Source organism: Myotis yumanensis, unplaced genomic scaffold, assembly GCF_028538775.1.
Source record: "Myotis yumanensis isolate MYYU_CA2020_CCGP unplaced genomic scaffold, mMyoYum1.0.hap1 SCAF_8, whole genome shotgun sequence".
In the NCBI taxonomy this organism is placed as follows: Eukaryota; Metazoa; Chordata; class Mammalia; order Chiroptera; family Vespertilionidae; genus Myotis; species Myotis yumanensis.
The window spans coordinates 55077106-55095555 of record NW_027223759.1 but is presented as its reverse complement, the minus strand read 5'-3'; the positions used below and the strand labels follow the sequence as shown (position 1 = coordinate 55095555).

Below are 18450 nucleotides of genomic sequence, written 5' to 3'. Positions count from 1 at the left end.
TGGGGCGCCGCCCCCTGGCATGCACAGAGCAGGGCAGATTGGGAGGTTGCAATGCCACCCTCAGTCACGCACAGAGCAGGGCCCATCAGGGGGGTTGGGGCTCCATACCCTGTCATGCACAGAGCAGGGTCGATCAGGGGGTTGGGGAGCTCCCCCCTGTCACGCACAGAGCAGGGCCCATCAGGTGGTTGGGGAGCTCCCCCCTGTCACGCACAGAGTAGGGCCGATAGGGGAGTTGGGGCACCGCACCCTGTCACACACAGAGCAGGGAGGATCAGGGGGTTGGGGCGCTGCCCTCTATAACTCACAGAGCAGGGCCGATCAGGGGGTTGGGGCGCCGCCACTCTCACACTCAAGGCAGGGCCGATTGGGAGGTTATGGCTCTACCCTGTCACACACAGAGCAGGGCCCGTGGGGGGGGGGGGGGGGTTGGGGCGCCACACCCTGTCACACACAGAGCCACAGGGCGATCAGGGGGTTGGGGAGCTCCCCCCTATCAGGCACAGAGCAGGGCTGATCAGGGGGTTGGGGCGCCTTCCCCTATCACGAACAGAGCAGGGCGGATAGGGAGGTTGTGGCCCCACCCCCTGTCACACACAGAGCCGCAGGGCAATCAGGGGGTTTGGGCACTGCCCCCTGTCACGCTGATCCCGGTGCCAGGAGGTCTCTCGGCTCCGCTGATCCCGTTGCTGGGAGGCATATTACCCTTTTACTATATAGGATAGAGGCCTGGTGCACGGGTGGGGCCCGGCTGGTTTGCCCTGAAGGGTGTCCTAGATCAGGGTGGGGGTCCCCACTGGGGTGCCTGGCCAGCCTGGATGAGGGGATGATGGCTGTTTGCAGCTGGTCACACACCCTTCAGGGTTGGAGTCCCCACTGGGGTGCCCAGCCAATCTGGGTGAGGGGCTGAGGGATGTTTTCAGGCTGGTGGGTGACTGAAGCTCCCAACCGCTCCTTTTTTTCTTTTTTCTTTTTTTTTGTTTTATTCTGGGCCAAGGCCTCTGCTGCTGAAAGCAGGTATCTGGTTTGTTTCGGTTCTATAATTGAAACACTGTATCATCTCCAGCTCTGAGATCCCGGACGGCTGAAAGCTGGTTTCTGGGGTTTTGTTTAGCTTCTAATTTGTTACAATGTTTCAAACTGCCAGCTCAGAGGCCGGCAAGGCAGGCGGGGAACGTTGGAGTCCTCCTTCACTGAAGCAAGCAGGCCTCATGTTCGCTTCCAGCTGCCTGGCTACCGGCCGCCATCTTGGCTGGCAGTTAATTTGCATATCGCCCTGATTAGCCAATGGGAAGGGTAGCGGTCAGTGCACAAAAATTTGTGCACTTGGGGATTGGGAAGGAGGGCCCTCAGCCCGGCCTGTGCCCTCTCTCAGTCTGGGACCCCTCGGGAGATAACAACCTGCTGGCTTAGGCCTGCTCCCAGGTGGCAGAGGGCAGGCCCAATCCCTAGGTGCAGCCCCTGGTCGGGCTCAGAGCAGGGCCGATTGGGGAGTTGGGGCGCCGCCCCCTGGCATGCACAGAGCAGGGCAGATTGGGAGGTTGCGATGCCACCCTCAGTCACGCTCAGGGTAGGGCTGATTGGGGGGTTGTGGCACCGCCCCCTGTCACACTCAAGGCAGGGTTGATGGGGAGGTTGCTGCGCCACCCCCTGTCACGCACAGAGCAGGGCCCATCAGGGGGGTTGGGGTGCCGCCACTGTCACACTCAGGGCAGGGCCAATGGGGAGGTTATGGCTCTACCCTGTCACACACAGAGCAGGGCCCGTGTAGGGGGCGGGGGGTTGGGGCACTGCCCTCTATTACCCACAGAGCAGGGCCGATCAGGGGGTTGGGGCGCCGCCACTCTCACACTCAGGGCAGGGCCGATGGGGAGGTTATGGCTCTACCCTGTCACACACAGAGCAGGGCCTGTGGGGGGGGGGGGGGGGGGGTTTGGGCGCTGCCCCCTGTCACGCTGATCCGGTGCCAGGAGGCCTCGCTACTCCGCTGATCCCGGTGCTGGGAGGCATATTACCCTTTTACTATATAGGATAGAGGCCTGGGGGCTGGCTGGTTTGCCCTGAAGGGTATCCTGGATCAGGGTGGGGGTCCCCACTGGGGTGCCTGGCCAGTCTGGGTGAGGGGATGATGGCTGTTTGCAGCTGGTCACACACCCTTCAGAGTGGGGGTCCCCACTGGGGTGCCTGGCCAGTCTGGGTGAGGGGCTGAGGGCTGCTTTCAGGCTGGCGGTTATTGATTGAAGCTCCCAACCGCTCCTTTTTTTTATTTTATTCTGGGCCAGCTTTAGCTCTGGCTCTAGCTCTGAGGCTTCCGCTGCTGGTTTGTTTCAGTTCTATAATCGAAACAATGTATAACTTCAGCTCTGAGATCCCAGCCGGCTATATTTGTTAGAATGTTTCAAACTGCCAGCTCAGAGGCTGGCAGCGGCAGGCTGGGAACGTTGGAGTCTGCAGTCACAGGAGCAAGCAAGCCTCCTGTTTGCTTCCAGCTGCCTGGCTGCCGGCCGCCATCTTGGCTGACAGTTAATTTGCATAAGGATACGCTGATTAGCCAATGGGAAGGGTAGCGGTCGTACGCCAATTACCATGTTTCTCTTTTATTAGTATAGGATGGTAGATTATATTTTGCTCATAATCAGCAACACCCAGGGTTAATGTAATATACTATATTAGTAAATGAATGAAAGGGCATTTGGGTTAGTTTTATCTGTTTCCAAATATTTAGAAGAGAATTACAGTGTCTTAAATATAGTACAAACAAAAGATAGGTATTATTTATACCTTTTCCTCTAATATTAGGTTAGCTGCTCAATTTATGGCCAGAATATGATCTACTTATTATCAATTAATAGGAAAAACTGCCTCCTGGTAATCCTTATGAATAGTGACAAAAACATTTAAAATTTGAAAATGTAATGGGGAAGAAACTACACCGTATAAACCCAAGAGAAGTTATAAATTAAAATATTTCCCAAGCTATATATGATTTAGAGTTCTTATCCCTGTAAAATCTAAGCTTTTAGATATTTCTTAATTAAAGGCAATTTTTAAACTGTTTAGTGTTAATAAGTAACACAAAATTGCCATGTTTTAAGATCCACAGTGGGCTCTCATGGATTATTTCATCAGATCCTCATAACAATTCTTTCAATAAGCAGAAAAAGAGGTATTTCTTATTAAATACTCAGAGAAAATAGATGATAGAGAAGATAAATACATGACTTGTCCAAGCACAAAACACTGAGTTTTCCTTGGTCCCTTTTTTATATCATACACCTTCCATCCAATGCACCCTGCCAATGAGTTTTCTCCCACTGTCCTGAACTCAAAACCACTTATTATTGCTTCTTACCTTGCTAATTCAAGCTATTGCTCTCCTATATTGCCATTATGATTTCCCTTCTTCTATTCTTAACTCTGTGACAAATATAGCAGCACACCACTCTGTAATTCAAAACTGTTCAATGGCTTACCCATCCCGTAGGATAAAATCCACAATACCTATCATGGCACTCGCTCTCTACTATGTTCCAGTCGCAGTGGCCTTTTGTACATTCCCCAAGTATACAAACATGTCCCTCTTCAGCACCTTGACCCTTGCTATCTCTCAGCCTGGAGCAACTGTCCTTCATATCTTTATATAGAACTGCTTCAGTCACTTCATTCAGATCTCTTAACAAATGCCACCTCCTCAGAGAAGCTTGTACCACCAGAGAACATTTTTAGCTAAAAGCTCCAGGAGAGAAGATAACTGGAGTACAATATAGGACCTGGGACCCAATAAGTCCTCAGTAAACAGCTGCTGAATGAATAAGGGAATAACTGCTTAGTGATTTCCTACTGCATCTAGCACTATGCCCAGAGGGAAGTATAAGTAAAAATTCTTGCAGTTATTATTAAGGAAAATATGCCATAACAACTTACACATTTTCAAAAGTCACTGCAGGACAAGTTTAGGGAGCTATTTTATTTATTTATTTATTTATTTATTTATTTATTTATTTATTTTTATTTAATGCAAGGTGGGGGTGGTGTAAAGGCGGGTGAATTACTGGTGTGAGATAATGAGGATCTATTCTAGATAGTGAAGATGAGGAAATGCAGAGAGAATGGGAAACCCACGATACATCTTAAATGGAGAAATAAGAGGACTTAATGCTAGATTAAGTACGGGAGCAAGGACAGCAGAGAATGAAAGATTACCTCAAAGGTTACCACAGGCTACTCAAATGGAGCTGTTTCCCAGTAACAGGTAGAAACTGCAATTTAGAATAGTTCAAGATTTGTAAATGAGTCATTTTAAAAATACAATTGCTTCAAGCTAAGAATATGAATGAGTTCACCAAGGGAATGAATGGGGGGGTGGTAATACTTAACCAGCAGAAATTGGGGGATAGCTATAAACAAGAGAAGTGTGTAGGGTGTTTTGTTGAAGTCCAAGGAATAGAGAAATAGAAAATATACCAATTGAAAACAAAAGAGGAAAGATCTGTACAGAGGAGAATGTGTTAGCTTTAAATGATGCATGGAGGTGTCAGATAAGATTGTAAACTTTCTCTAAATTATCCAGGCCCCCAATGTATCAATCAGATCAGAAGGCTACACAGATAAAACACATTACTCTCTATATCCAAAAACCTGACTTTAAGGAACTACTTCCTAAGATTATGCTCTCAACTTTAATTAACACAAAAAAAGTCTGTAATGGTAAGGTGTTAATACAAAATGTGTTGTGAAAGAAGCAATTAAACTCTCTCCAAAACTCTGTAATTCAAATAGGTATTCATTTTTAAAAATAGTTACATTTAAACATTTGTAACAAAATAAAACAGCTTCTGTAACTGAATAAACAGAAAAAAGTAAATGTTCCATTTCATATTTTATTGGGGGGGTAATACAAGATAATTAAGATAATCTACAGTTAAAAATTTCATACTTTATTTAAAGCCCTGAATCTTATAGTATTAAAAAATAGTAAAAGCATTCCTTCATCATGGCAGCAATTTTTGCAGATGGTTACTGGGTACTTGCACATGCAGGAGAAAAAAATACATGAAATTAAAATCACACTAGAAGTTAAAAGCAGACAAATTATAAGTCTTCTCATAAAAATATTTAAGTGGCTTTTACAAGGAAAAGGTAATTCTTTAAAATCATCTTGAAACTAGGGACTATATTTCAATTACACAAATAAAAAGTAATACTACATTTTATGAAAATATAATTCAACTAATATACTGGTAAAGTGCTATTTCTCTCTACAAGTCACCATTTTAACAAATATGCACAGAGAAAATCTCAACTATATTTAGTCTCAGAAAACATCAACCAATGTTTAACTGTAGGAGGAAAATATTAAGTCATGATATACAATTATATGAGTACTTTTCCAGTAATTAGTATTTAACTATCTTTATGTTTCTTCCTTGTTTGCCACAAAACATAGAAAGTCTTTCCTTATGTAATCAATTTTAGCACACAAATCTTAACCTTTATTTGACAACACTACCTATATTTCAATCTATACAAAGTAAGGATATTTATCCCTATCTAGCTTATTGAAAAGATTTTTTTAAAACCCCACAAATGAACAGAAAAATAAATCTGTTTTTTCTCAACTCACTCAATCTGAACATAGAAAGATGCTGATTAACTCTAAATTAATTTAAATAGTCACTAAAAAGATTAATCACTTATTTATATACCAGTTTCATGTGTTCTCTGTGTTCTATTTTTTTTTCAAGTTATGGTTATATAATAAAACGTATTTCTAAACTTTACATATGAAAAATAATCTCAAAAATCAGATGCTACTCAGGCTATTTCAGTGTTGCATTCTCACATTATACAATGGAAAGTCAGTGTCTATCACTCTTTATTTATTTATTTGTTTGTTTTTTTTTAGAGAGAGCGAGAAAGGGAGAGGGAGAGAGAGATAGAAACATTGGTGTGGAGGAACATGGATCGGCTGCCTCCTGCATGCCCCCTACTGGGAATCGAGCTGGCAACCTGGGCATGTGCCCCGATGGGGAATTGAACTGGTGACCTCTTGGTCAGTGAGATGACACTCAATCCACTGAGCCACACCAGCCAGGCTATCACACATCATTTGGCACACTCTTTTAAGGCTTTATAAAAATCTAAACATGTTTCTATCATCATCTAGTTATTTCAAATCCTGACCATTATTTTTTTATTATTATTAGTTGGGGAAATATGGTAGAAAAAGAAAGCACAGGCTTTGATAAGCAATACTTCTTCAGGAGGAAAGGAGCGTACCTGTAAATAACAGGAAACTATATCCTGGGAAAGTTGGTGAGCACCTATCTACCACTAATGGAATACACTATCCAGTGCTGTGCAATGAAACGTTCCGCGATACAGAAATAAATGTTCAATATTTGTGCTGTTCGGTACTCAGCCCATAGCCAAATGTGGCTACTGAGCACTTGTAATATGATTAGTGTGACTAAGGAACTGATGTTTAAATGTTAATTAATTTTAATTACTTTAACTTAAATTTAAATAGCTACCAGATGGACAGCGCAACTAGGCAATTCTAAAACCAGAGAAGGATTGAACTGTAAATGATCCTACTAAATATTTGAAATATTCTTTTCTCTATTTCTTAGAAATGGGGGGAAAAACCAACTGTGTTGGGTAGGATATGTTCATTTCAGAAAAAATACTGAAAAAATTTTATTATCTTCACATAAATTTCACATTTATGTTTGGTGGGGAAAAAAGATTTATATTATCATAGAATCCTTAATGTATAACAGTGCTTGTAAGGGAAAATAGTCTTAGGTTTTAGACAACTTTTATCTTTCTTTAGGTGCATTTATATTACGGGGTATTTAAAATGTCCAACTTGTTTTACTTTGTTCACCTGGATATACTTTGTTCACCTTCATTTACTCAAGTACTCTTATGACTAAAACGTCAACAGAACATAGAAAGAAAATTTTATTTTATTAACAATTTTAACAGTCCTGATCGTTGGTACCTGCTTTTGCTATCAAATTATTTTCTTTTCTTGTTGTGTTGTAAGGAAAAAAGATGAGCAAGCTTTAACATCAAGTTTCAACTAAGCATGTAACACAGTATATATGAAAAAAGACTGCCCTCACAGTCTAAAGTGGGCATACAAATAAAAGTCATTATATAACACTAGGGGCCCGGTGCACGAATTCATGCCTCTTGAAAGGAACTGTGGGCTGTGAAGCTGCGGTGGGCACAGGGACGGGTCTCGGCCCATCCTCTGTGTCCCCACCTGGCCCCTCCAGCTGCAGCCCCCATTCCCCTGTCTGCGTGCAGCCCCGTTCCTGCCACCACCACTCCTATGTGCTGACAGCGCCAGCCCTGCTCACACCTGCTGATGGCACGGAGTGATTGGAGCCAGCCATTGGGGCCAGCGCAAGCAGCAGGTGCAAGCAGCAGCTCTGGCACCAGCAGCAGGTGTGAGCACCAGGTGAGACCATGGCGTGCAAGAGCTAAGAATTTTCAGTAACCACCAGAGGCTCACCCTGATGACAGCAACCAGCGCCCGGCCTTGGTCTGGTACCCCCGTTCACCTGCTCCACCATCCTGCCACAGCCAACACCTGCCATGTTCCACGCATGCCCCCTCGTGGTCAGCACACATCATAGCGGCCAGTTAGTCGGTTGTTCTGCCGTTCAGTCTATTTGCATATTAGCCTTTTATTATATAGGATTAATATGTTTTTTTAAGCAGTTTTGCCAAGTTAAAAAGGCACCAATCAATTTAGATAATCTACATGCAACAATGCTTTCCAGTGACAGACACTGAATATGTTTGTATCCAGATTCAAAGCTGTTTTCTCATTTCATGGAGGAAGATATCCATGGTAAAAAGAAAAGGAAAATAGGCAGCTTGAAAAGATATGGGTTTCAAGTCCAAGCAGTACTTTTGGTGCATCATACTCAATGAATGCTTTCTGTCCTCAGATTCAATTGGAGATCTAAGTAGAGTTTGTGGTAAAATATGAGATGTGCTTTTTTCCTTAATGCTCACAGAGGCTGTGAAGGCAGAAGTTGCAATGAGTCCTGCCACATTAATTCCTGCTAACATACACTGAAATTAATAAAAAGGATAGAGCCTCTTTCCCTTAAAAATGGACAACTGACTTTTAAAATAAAGTGTTCACGCACTTACGGAACTGGAAGAAGCAAACAGTTCTATAGATTCACCAATTCAAAGCCATCAATTTTTTGCTGACTGTAATTTTTTGACCAAGAAAAGCAAGATCATCAATGCCAAGGTACTATACACTGGCACTATTTGGCTTGGAGACCTCACCAGGCTTTCTGGTAGGTTAAGGAATTCAATAGTCCCTGCTGTTGATTAATTCAATACCTGCTGTTGGAATTAATAGTCAGAAGCCCATTACCTACACCAGAAATACTCAGTAAATTAGAAAGTGATGACTCAACAGCCTCCCAAAAGAAGTCTAGAAGTAAAGCAAATGACACTTTCTTATATTAAAACCATTAATTTGTCATATCACAAACAAAAACAAAGTGAGGTTTCCCATAAGAGGGCTTGACTTAAGCACTAAACAAAACCAAAAGCAAAAAGAAAGAAAGAGTGAGGGGGGAGAGAGGAAGAGTAGAAGGAAGGGAAGCAGGGAGGGAGAGAGGAAGGAAGGAAAGAGGAACAATCGTTTAAAACCTTAAAGAGATGATTTACCAGGATCCTAACTTTTTGTCACCCTCTCCACACTACTACTCTCTTCAACCAAACAAACTCACTATCAGTAGTACTACTTCAGGTAAAACCAAATATAAGTAGATGGCATTTAAAAAGCACTTGTATTGTCAATGATTTCACATTTCTTACAAAATTTCACTATCTTTACTGCAAAAACCGTCATTCCCTAAAAATGTATCATATTCTTGCTTTGCACCACTCGTCCTTATTGTTCCATGTGACTAAAGCTTCTCTAGAAGAGATCATTCCCATAGGTAAACTCACAAAAATTTTAGACAAATAACAAAAGGCTTATAACATGAAGTTTAACTAGAGTTCAGTGGTTAACTTTATATTTTGTTGATAATAAAAACCATGCAAACAAAGTACAAATGGCTATTAAACTTGAATTATTTTAGTAATCCTATATAATAAAAGCCCAGCCACCGAAAGGGTGGAACAACCAGAACAACCAGAGACCAGAACAACCGTGGCCCCTCACCCTGTCTGGCCCCACCCCCCAACAGCGACCCCCCACCCCAATCTGGGGCCACCATCAGGGCAGGCCGGCTGGCTCCTAGCCGTGCACGGGGCCTCTATCCTAGATAATAAAAAGGTAATATTCAAATTGACCCTAATGGCAGAATGACCAAAACGACCGCTCGACCAGTCACTATGAGGTACACTGACTACCTCTCAGTCCCTTTCCCCAGCAGGCAGGCTCCAATCGCCTGATGGCAAACGGGGAACTGGGGATGGGTGGACGGGGATGTGGGTGGTGCCAGGCCAAGATCCCTGCCCCACCAGTCGCCCCACACACAGAGGGCAACCCACAGAGGGGGCAGAGGTAGGGGTGGGGCCAGAGGCAAGGGCGGGGCCGGCAAGCGGGTGGGAACAGCCGACCTCTTGGTCCCTTCTCAGGGCCCGATCGCTCGATGGCGAACAGGGAACTGGGGGTGGGTGGTGGTGGGGATGTGGGGCCAGCTGCAGGGAACTGGGGAAGATGGCCATGATCGCAGGCCAGGCCTAGGGACCATACGCGTGAAAATTAGCACTTCTCAAAATCTTTACTAAGTTCATAGGATTCTGCGTTAGATCTATAAATGTGCACCCAGAAGAGGAAGAAGATGGTAGCACAATCAACACGTGTTGAAACATTCCTGGGGTTAATATATACACAATATCTAAAAATGAGCTAATCTTCTGAGGTGAAGTATTATAATAAAGAGCTCCATTTGAGAAAAGTTTTATGCTATCTTAGCTGCATATAATTTCTCCAACTATAAGTTCTTTGGAGAATTCAACTCAAATTGCAGCAACACAGAGAAGTAAAGCTTTTAGAAATTACTATTAACTAAGTTAAAACATCTGAATATAAATTATGAGGAAATTTTAGTTTTTATCAAAATTAGAGTTCATCTTAGTTCTGTCAACAAATGTCACATCAATCAATAGTTTACCACTTATGAGATTGCCTTTTTAAAAAACCACCTCACTTGAACAAGCCAGCAATCAAGACAAACATAAGCTCATAATTTTATAAAGGTATCATGTACAGTAGCTAAAAGCCTGAAATGAAACTATTTCAATCCAAACCTTCAAAGATCCAATTCAGACTATGGCTATGGAGATTGATGAGGCAATTAAGCAATATAACAATACACAGTGAAAAAAATATTGTTAGATCCAATAACTAAAGTTGCCATCACTAATTTAACAAATACTAAGTTTCAAATAATATATATTTTACTCTTTTCTATTAAAAGAACTTTAGTATTAATATTTAGGGGTATTAAATATTATTACTGCTATTTTGTTTTTCTTAGAACTCTTAGAGAATGATTTCATTATAAAGAAATAATCTAGTCTGAAACTTTCCACGAGGGACTATATAACCCTGGTCCTCATTCAGAATATTGGCATATATTCATTATGTACCTTAGGCAATCTCTTAGTACTTCAGTTTGCCATACCATAATTATCTATTTCACAGGGATGTTGTGAAGTTTAATAATTAACTATGCTTATAAAATTTTTTGAGGTGCAGAGATGAAAGAGAGATGCAAGACATAAATGCAATTAATTGCTATGTATCTGATGAAAAAAATGCCATTTAAAAATATTTACAGCAACATGGATGAATCGTTTTTTGGTTTTTTTTTGTTTTGTTTTTTTTAGAAATTAGATTCTTTTTTTTTTTTTTTAAATATATTTTTATTGATTTTTTACAGAGAAGAAGGGAGAGAGATAGAGAGTTAGAAACATCGATGAGAGAGGAACATCGACCAGCTGCCTCCTGCACATCTCCCACTGGGGATGTGCCCGCAACCAAGGTACATGCCCCTGACCGGAATCGAACCTGGGACCCTTCAGTCCACAGGCCGACGCTCTATCCACTGAGCCAAACCGGTTTTGGCAACATGGATGAATCTTAAAGACACTGTGCTAAGTGAAATAAATATGTGCTATAGACTGAATGTTTGTGTCCTCTGCCCATAATCCATGTTGAAATCTAATCCCCAATGTGATGATATTTGGAGGGAAGGTCTTTAGGGGTGAAAGCCCTCTTGAATGGGATAAGTACCTTTAGAAAAAAGATCCCAGACAACTGCTTGTCCCTTTCACCATGTGAGGTTATAGCAAAAAGACGGCCATCCATGACCCAGAAAGTGGGCTCTAACAACACACCAAATCTGTCAACTCCTTGATCTTGGATTTCCCAGCCTCCAGAACTGTGAGAAATAAAGTTCTGTTGTTTATAGCCACCCAGTCTGTGATATTTTGTTACAGCAGCCCGAATGAACTAACAGTCAGTCACAAGAGGGCAAATACAATATGATTCTATATTGTGATAGGAGGTACTTATATGAGGTATCTCAAGTAGTCAAATTAATGACAGAAAGTAGAATAGTGATTGCCAGGGACTGGAGTTCGGGGGAGAATAGAGAGTTATTTTATGGGTACTGAGTTTCAATTTTGGAAGATGAATATGTTCATAGTGATGGTTGCATAACAATGTGAATGTACTTAATGCCACTCAACTGTATACTTTAAAATGGTTAAAATATTAATTTTAATGTTATGTATATTTAACCACGATAATAAAAAAAATGTAACAAGTGTGAAAATCAGAATATAAATCACAAATCAACATTAGATTTTTCTCATTCACTAATTCACGCATAATATATTAATAAATCAAGCAATCTATTTGTTCATTCATTCCGTAACTTTGAAGTATCTTCTTTGTGGCAGACACCATGCTAGATCTGAAAATACGGCACTAAGAAGGGCAGTCTCTGTCTTCACAGAAATAATAGAGGCCTACAAAACAATAAAAAAATACAAAAATCTTATCCTTTCTCGCAGTTTTAAGTACTACAAAGAAGGGAAAGGAGAAGAAATGACGGCAACAAAGGCTTCTCAGAGATTACTGTCCTGAGACCAAGAATGAAGGAAGAAGGAACACTTCAGGCACTGAGAGTAAAAGCAAGTGCCAGTGCCCTGAGGTAGAAAGGCTTAGTGTTTTCAAAAAATGACAGGAATGCACAAAGCTGTTGCACAATAAGTTAGAAAACAGGGGTAGAAGAGCTAGATAGAAATAGGTTAGGGAGGGCCTGGAAAGTAACAGTAATAGTTTGGATGTTATTCCAACTGTGTTGAAAGCCATATGGATGCTTTCACTAAGGGGGTGACATGATCTGATTAAAAAGGACACTCTAGTCACTGTATACAGAATAATCTTGGAATATGGAAGGAGGAAAAGAAACTAAATACAGAAACCAGTTTAGAAAACAATATAGTAACTCAGGTGGAAATGAGAGATAACTTTCATGGTACCCATGCTGGTGATAAAAATGGTTGGATATTTGGTTGCTAATCCTATCTAATAAAAGACAAAAAGGGTAATTAACTGTACCTCCGCTATGCTTCCCATTGGCTAATTTGCATACTGCAGGCAGGGCTGGCCAGCGCCAGATGCCATCCGGGCTGGGTGCGGCCCTGGGTGGCTGGGCTTAGGCAGCGTGATCGTGCCACCTAAGCCCCGCCCCAGCTGGGACCCCCGTTTGCCACCTAAGCACCTGCTGCCTAAGCCCCGCCCCCAGCCAGGAACCCCGTGTGTCACCTAAGCCCCTTGCACCTAAGCCCCGCCCCCATCTGGGACCCCTATGTGCCACCTAAGCCCTGCTGCCAGCTGGGACCCCATTGCGATCCCAGAGCAGGCAAGTGCGGTAGGCGGGTGGCCCCCAGGTGGGCCTGCTCCTGGGATCGCCATGGCGATCCCGGAGCAGGCAAGTGCAGAGGGCGGCCCACCCCTAGGTGGGCCTGCTGGCGATCCCAGAGCAGGAAATTTCCCCACAGGCAGCACCCAGCAGGGCCTGCCCCCGGTCTCTGAAATGATCCAGTGATCTATGAGCAGGAAAGTGCAGCCTGCAGGCAGCACCCCACCCTGGCCACATCTCAAGGGAGAGAAAAACACGCAGTGGCGGCCAGGAGCCTGAGAGATCAACACAGAGGGGCGCATGCTCCAAGCCTCCATGGTGTGGCTGATGGCAGGCCCCCAGCAGACACACACACTCACACACACACACAGGACGCCTGCTCCGAGCCTCTGCTGCCAGACTGTGGCCGTCAGGACATCCACTGAGGGCTCCCGGACTGTGAGAAGGGCAGGCTGGGCTGAGGCAACCCCATCCCCCAGTGCACGAATTTCGTGCACCAGGCCTCTAGTCTAATCTAATAAAAGAGAAACATGCAAATTGACCACACCTCTGCTATGCCCCAAGCCATGCCCACCAGCCAATCAGAGCGGTTGTATGCAAATTAACCCAACCAAGATGGCGGCTGGCAGCCACGGAGTTGGAGCAAGAAGGAGGCTTGGTTGCCCTGATGATGGAGGAAGCGAAGATTCCAGCCTGCCCTGGCCAGCTGTGGCCTCCGCACAAGGCAACAAAGTTTCAATTATAGAAGATAAATAAATCCCAGATACCTGCTTCCAGCCAGCCTCTACTGGGAGCTTGGGTGGCTGGGGCCCGTGGCCAGCCTGCAAACAGCCATCAGCCCGTCACCCACGATGGCCATACCCTCATGGGGTAAGGGTCCCTGCTGGTGGGCTTGGCCATACTGCAAACAGCCATCAGACCCTCACCCAGGCTGGCCAGACACCCCAGAGGGGACCCCTACCCTGAAGGGGCTGTGGCCATCCTGCAAACAGCCATCAGCCCTTCACCCAGGCTGGCCACACCCTCATGTGGTGAGGGTCCCTGCTGGGGCGATTGGTCAGCCTGCAAACAGCCATCAGCCCCTCACCCAGGCTGGCCAGGCACCCTAGTGGAGACCCCCTACCAGAAGTGGCTGTGGCCAGCCTGCAAACAGCCATCAGCCACTCAGCCAGGCTGGCCAGGCACCCCAGCAGGGCGCCCCTCCCTGAAGGGCGTGTGGCCAGCCTGAAAATGGCCCTCAGCTGCTCACCCAGCGGGGGTGTGGTCTGTCTGAAAACGGCCCTGAGCCCCTCACCCAGGCTGGCCAGGCACCCCAGCGGGACCCCCACCCTGATCCGGGACACCCTTCAGGGCAAACCAGCCGGTCCCTACCCATGCACCAGGCCTCTATCCTATATAATAAAAGGGTAATCCTATATAATAAAAGGGTAATATGCAAATTGACCCTAACAGCAGAATGACTGGGAATGACTGGTCACTATGACACACACTGACCACCAGGGGGCAGACGCTCAATGCAGGAGCTGCCCCCTGGTGGTCAGTGTGCTCCCACAGGGGGGGCTCTGCTCAGCCACAAGCCAGGCTGATGGCTGCCAGCACAGCGGTGGTGGCGGGAGCCCCTCCTGCCTCCTCAGCAGCACTAAGGATGTCCGACTGCAGCTTAGGCCTGCTCCCCACTGGCAAGTGGACATCCCCCGAGGGCTCCTGGGCTCCCAGAGGGATGTCTGACTGCCAGCTTAGGTCCGATCCCCCGGGGAGCGGGCCTAAGCCAGCAGGTGGACATTCCCCGAGGGGTCCCAGACTTCGAGAGGGCACAGGTCGGGCTGAGGGACACCCCCCCCCCCCAGGTGCACAAAATTTTGTGCACCGGGCCTCTAGAGGACTAAATAAAAAAGCATCATTGTCAAGGATGACTCCAAGATTTTAGACCAATCAATTGGATGAATAATGCTGCTAAGGACTGAGATGGAGACACTGTGTTAGGAATAGGCTTGGTGGCACTGGTAGAGACTGTATTAAGAAATTAAGAATTTGATTTTGGCAAAGTTAAGTACCCAACTGAAGAGCTTCAGGGAAGATGACATGATCAACTATGACAACTGCTGCTGGGAAAACACTTAACCTTAGGGCTGAGAAATGACCATTGGATTTATCAAATTTCACTGGTGCCCCAGACAAAAATGTTGTTAGTGGAGTGATAAAGACAAAAGCATGAATAGGATAAAGACAAAAGCATGAAAGAAAGTGTGATGAAGACAAAGAAGCCGTATATATGAACAATTCTTTGAAGGAGTTTTGCTATAAAGGATTGAAAAGAAATGGTACAGTAGCTGGAGGGGAATGTGGGGTCTTGCAAGGTTTTTGTAATAAAATGGGGGAATTGTACAGCATTTTATATGCTGATGAGATGATCTAGAGAAGGCAAAAAATTATGGGGAAAAGTACAGAAGCAAAATCAATTATTACTAAGCATCTAATAAATGCATAAATCTGACCTTGCTGCTAGAATGCAAAGATAATAAATATAAGACATGTAAGTAATTTAAGGATTATATTAAACTATATTGAAAATCATAGGGGAAAGTGCCACATGTAGATAATTAAATTAAAAACCATTTAGAAACAATATTATTTTATAATAGAGGCTGCCATGTTAAAATATTATGCAAAGCAATGTGGACATATTTTATGATGTGATGTCAATGTCCTTCTAAGCTGCACACATGCAGCTGCACAATGTAAAAATAATGCCATAAACAGCTTTTACTTCATTATGCACAGTGGGGCTTAAATAGGATCAACATTAGACAAAGAGTAAAGCCAGCAATTTTAAAAAACATCTCCAATGAACTTCCCCATTTCCCTCTATTTTCACATTTGGATTTCCAGAACCCCCACTCTTCTGTAACTCATCACTCTACTCAAAACAGACAGCAACTCACAAACCAATCATTTACACAAATCTTCATCATTTCCAGAGTTCCCTTCTCTCTGCTTACTACTTTCCACCATGTTCTCTTGTCTCCTTAAAAAAGCTAAGTAAGCCCTAGCCGGTTTGGCTCAGTGGATAGAGCATCAGCCCTGAGGACTGAAAGGGTTTGACTCCTTTCAAGGGCACTAACTCAATTATAGGCACAATCCTCAGCCCTGGTCAGGGCATGTGCTGGAGGCAACCAATAGATGTGTCTCTGTCACATCCATGTTATTCTCTCTGTCTCCCCCTTTCCCTTCCACTCTCTCTAAAAAATCAATGGAAAAATATCCTTGGGTAAGGATTAACAACAACATCAAAAGGGTAAAAGTTAGATAGTTAAAAAAGAATTTGAAAGTCATAAAGACAACTGATTAATTGCATATTAGTGTAAATTAATTTATGTTATTCAAGCACATTTGCATTTTAATTATAAGATCCTTTATCCCATATATATCTTTATACCCTGTCCTGTTCTAAAATAAGATATAAAGGTAATATACTAAGGTACATAATATACAAAAAAATAAGAAATCGAGAGTGATGAAAATAATATCAGGCCAAGAAGGATAGTTTCAAAAATGCATGCCATAAGGCCCTGTACTCTTTGTTACTGGGGGACCAAATATATAGCTTTGAGTTTCCTGATAACCACAGCAAAGAAGAAATGACTGTTGTTTGCAGATTTTGTTCATTTATATTATTCACAGTATTCATACAGTGATGATAAATCATTTTCTTAAAGGAAACAATGCTCTATTTGTTACTGAGACCTGAGGAAATTCATCCTATTGAATTGTCAAAAATATTCCAGCAATAAACAGAATAATAAGTTTGGAAGGAATACTTATTTAACATCCCTCAGAAAGTGGTCAATGGCATAGTACTTAAGAGCATTTCAGTTGCTAAAACAACATGGTTAGAGTATTTCACTCATCACTTTAATTCAAGGATAAGATATGAAATATCCAAAGAAATATTCTATGTGTTTCAGGTATTCCTCCCTAAACTATTCTAATTTTTTAAATCATTATAAATGTTTTAAATTGAGATAAACTCCCATAAAATTTACCATTTTATTTTTTATTTTCTTAAAGTTTATCTCTATTGTTGAAAGTAAAAGTATTACAGTCGTCCCCTTTCCCTCTTATTGGCCCCCTCCCCCCCCCCCAGGCCTTCACCACACTATTGTCCATTGTCCATGGATTATTTATATATATATATATATATATATATATATATATATATATATATATGAAAGCCTAAGTGATCGGTTGACCGTTAGACTGGTCGCTATGATGCGCACTGACCACCAGGGGGCAGACGCTCAACACAGGAGCTGCCCCTGGTGGTCAGTGCGCTCCCATAGCGGGAACGCTACTCAGCTGACTGGGATAAGCGGGAGTGGCTTCTCCCCAGCCACCTGCCACTTCGCTCACTATTCCATCCCTCGGGGGTTGTTGAATGCCGGTTTCAGCCCAATCCCCGAAGGCCACACCAAGGGACCCCACCAGTGTACGAATTCGTGCACCGGGCCTCTAGTATGCATATAAGTTCTTTGGTTAGTCTCTCCCCTCCACTCCCTCCCTCCAGTCTTCCCTCTGAGATTCCACAGTCTGTTCTGTTTCTATGTCTCTGGATCTATATTCTTCATTAGTTTATTTTGTATATTGCCATTTGTATATCTGCTTTCGAGAAATATTCAAATCTTTGCCCATTCTTAAATTGGGTTATTTATTGTTTTGTTGTGAAGTTTTGTTCACAGTGAATTTTTAAAGACTGTTATCTATTACCAGTTTTCATATTAAAAGTGACAAAATATAATAGATTATAATTTGTGCGAATGAAGATGGCAGATCAAAATTACTTTGAGGCAGAAAATACATCCCCATTCTGTTGTATAATACTACTAGCAATATGAAATCCTTGCACTGCCTATGAATTCTCTTCTTCCTCACCATATATTGCCCAGTAAAAGAACAACTGATATCTATGAAGGGGCATATTGCTTTAACATTCAGCAAAAACTGGCAATTGTCATGTAATAAGAAAAAGAGGTAGTTTTTTTTGTTTTTTTCTTTTGTTTTGTAAAAAGAGGTAGATATTAAAAACAGTTTGCAGTACTGCAAAAGAAACTAACAAAATAAATGGATTAAAGCTTAAGAAAATAAAAGTATAGGATATATGCATGCTCCCCGAGTTCTTCATATGGACTAAACAGCTTTAAAAAAATTAAAAGCTCTCCTATTTGGAGCTTTATAGGCAACACTAGTTTGATTCTTTCAATAGAGGCCAAAGATAGGCCAGTGGCTGGATTACTCTGGTCTGAACAGGCAGCATTTTTCTTTAAAGTTCTCAAATAGAAGATACTGATCATTAAGATAGTTAATCAGATTCAATCAGCAACTGAAATTCATGGTAAAAATGATGTGAAAAGAACACTTCTCAGTTTCCTGATTGTGATTCTTAAGAGCTGGAATTTGAAACAAAGATAATACTGAATTTGCTGGGAGGAGAAAGATCATGAAAAGTTGCTAAGCTTAATCA

General features: G+C 43.0%; 1 protein-coding gene across 20 annotated transcripts in view; it reads right to left on the bottom strand.

The window, feature by feature from the left end:
- Positions 1-18450, bottom strand: part of BAZ2B (bromodomain adjacent to zinc finger domain 2B) — a 252927-nt gene that overhangs the window by 181312 nt on the left and 53165 nt on the right. The gene's annotated exons all lie outside the window — the stretch shown is intronic.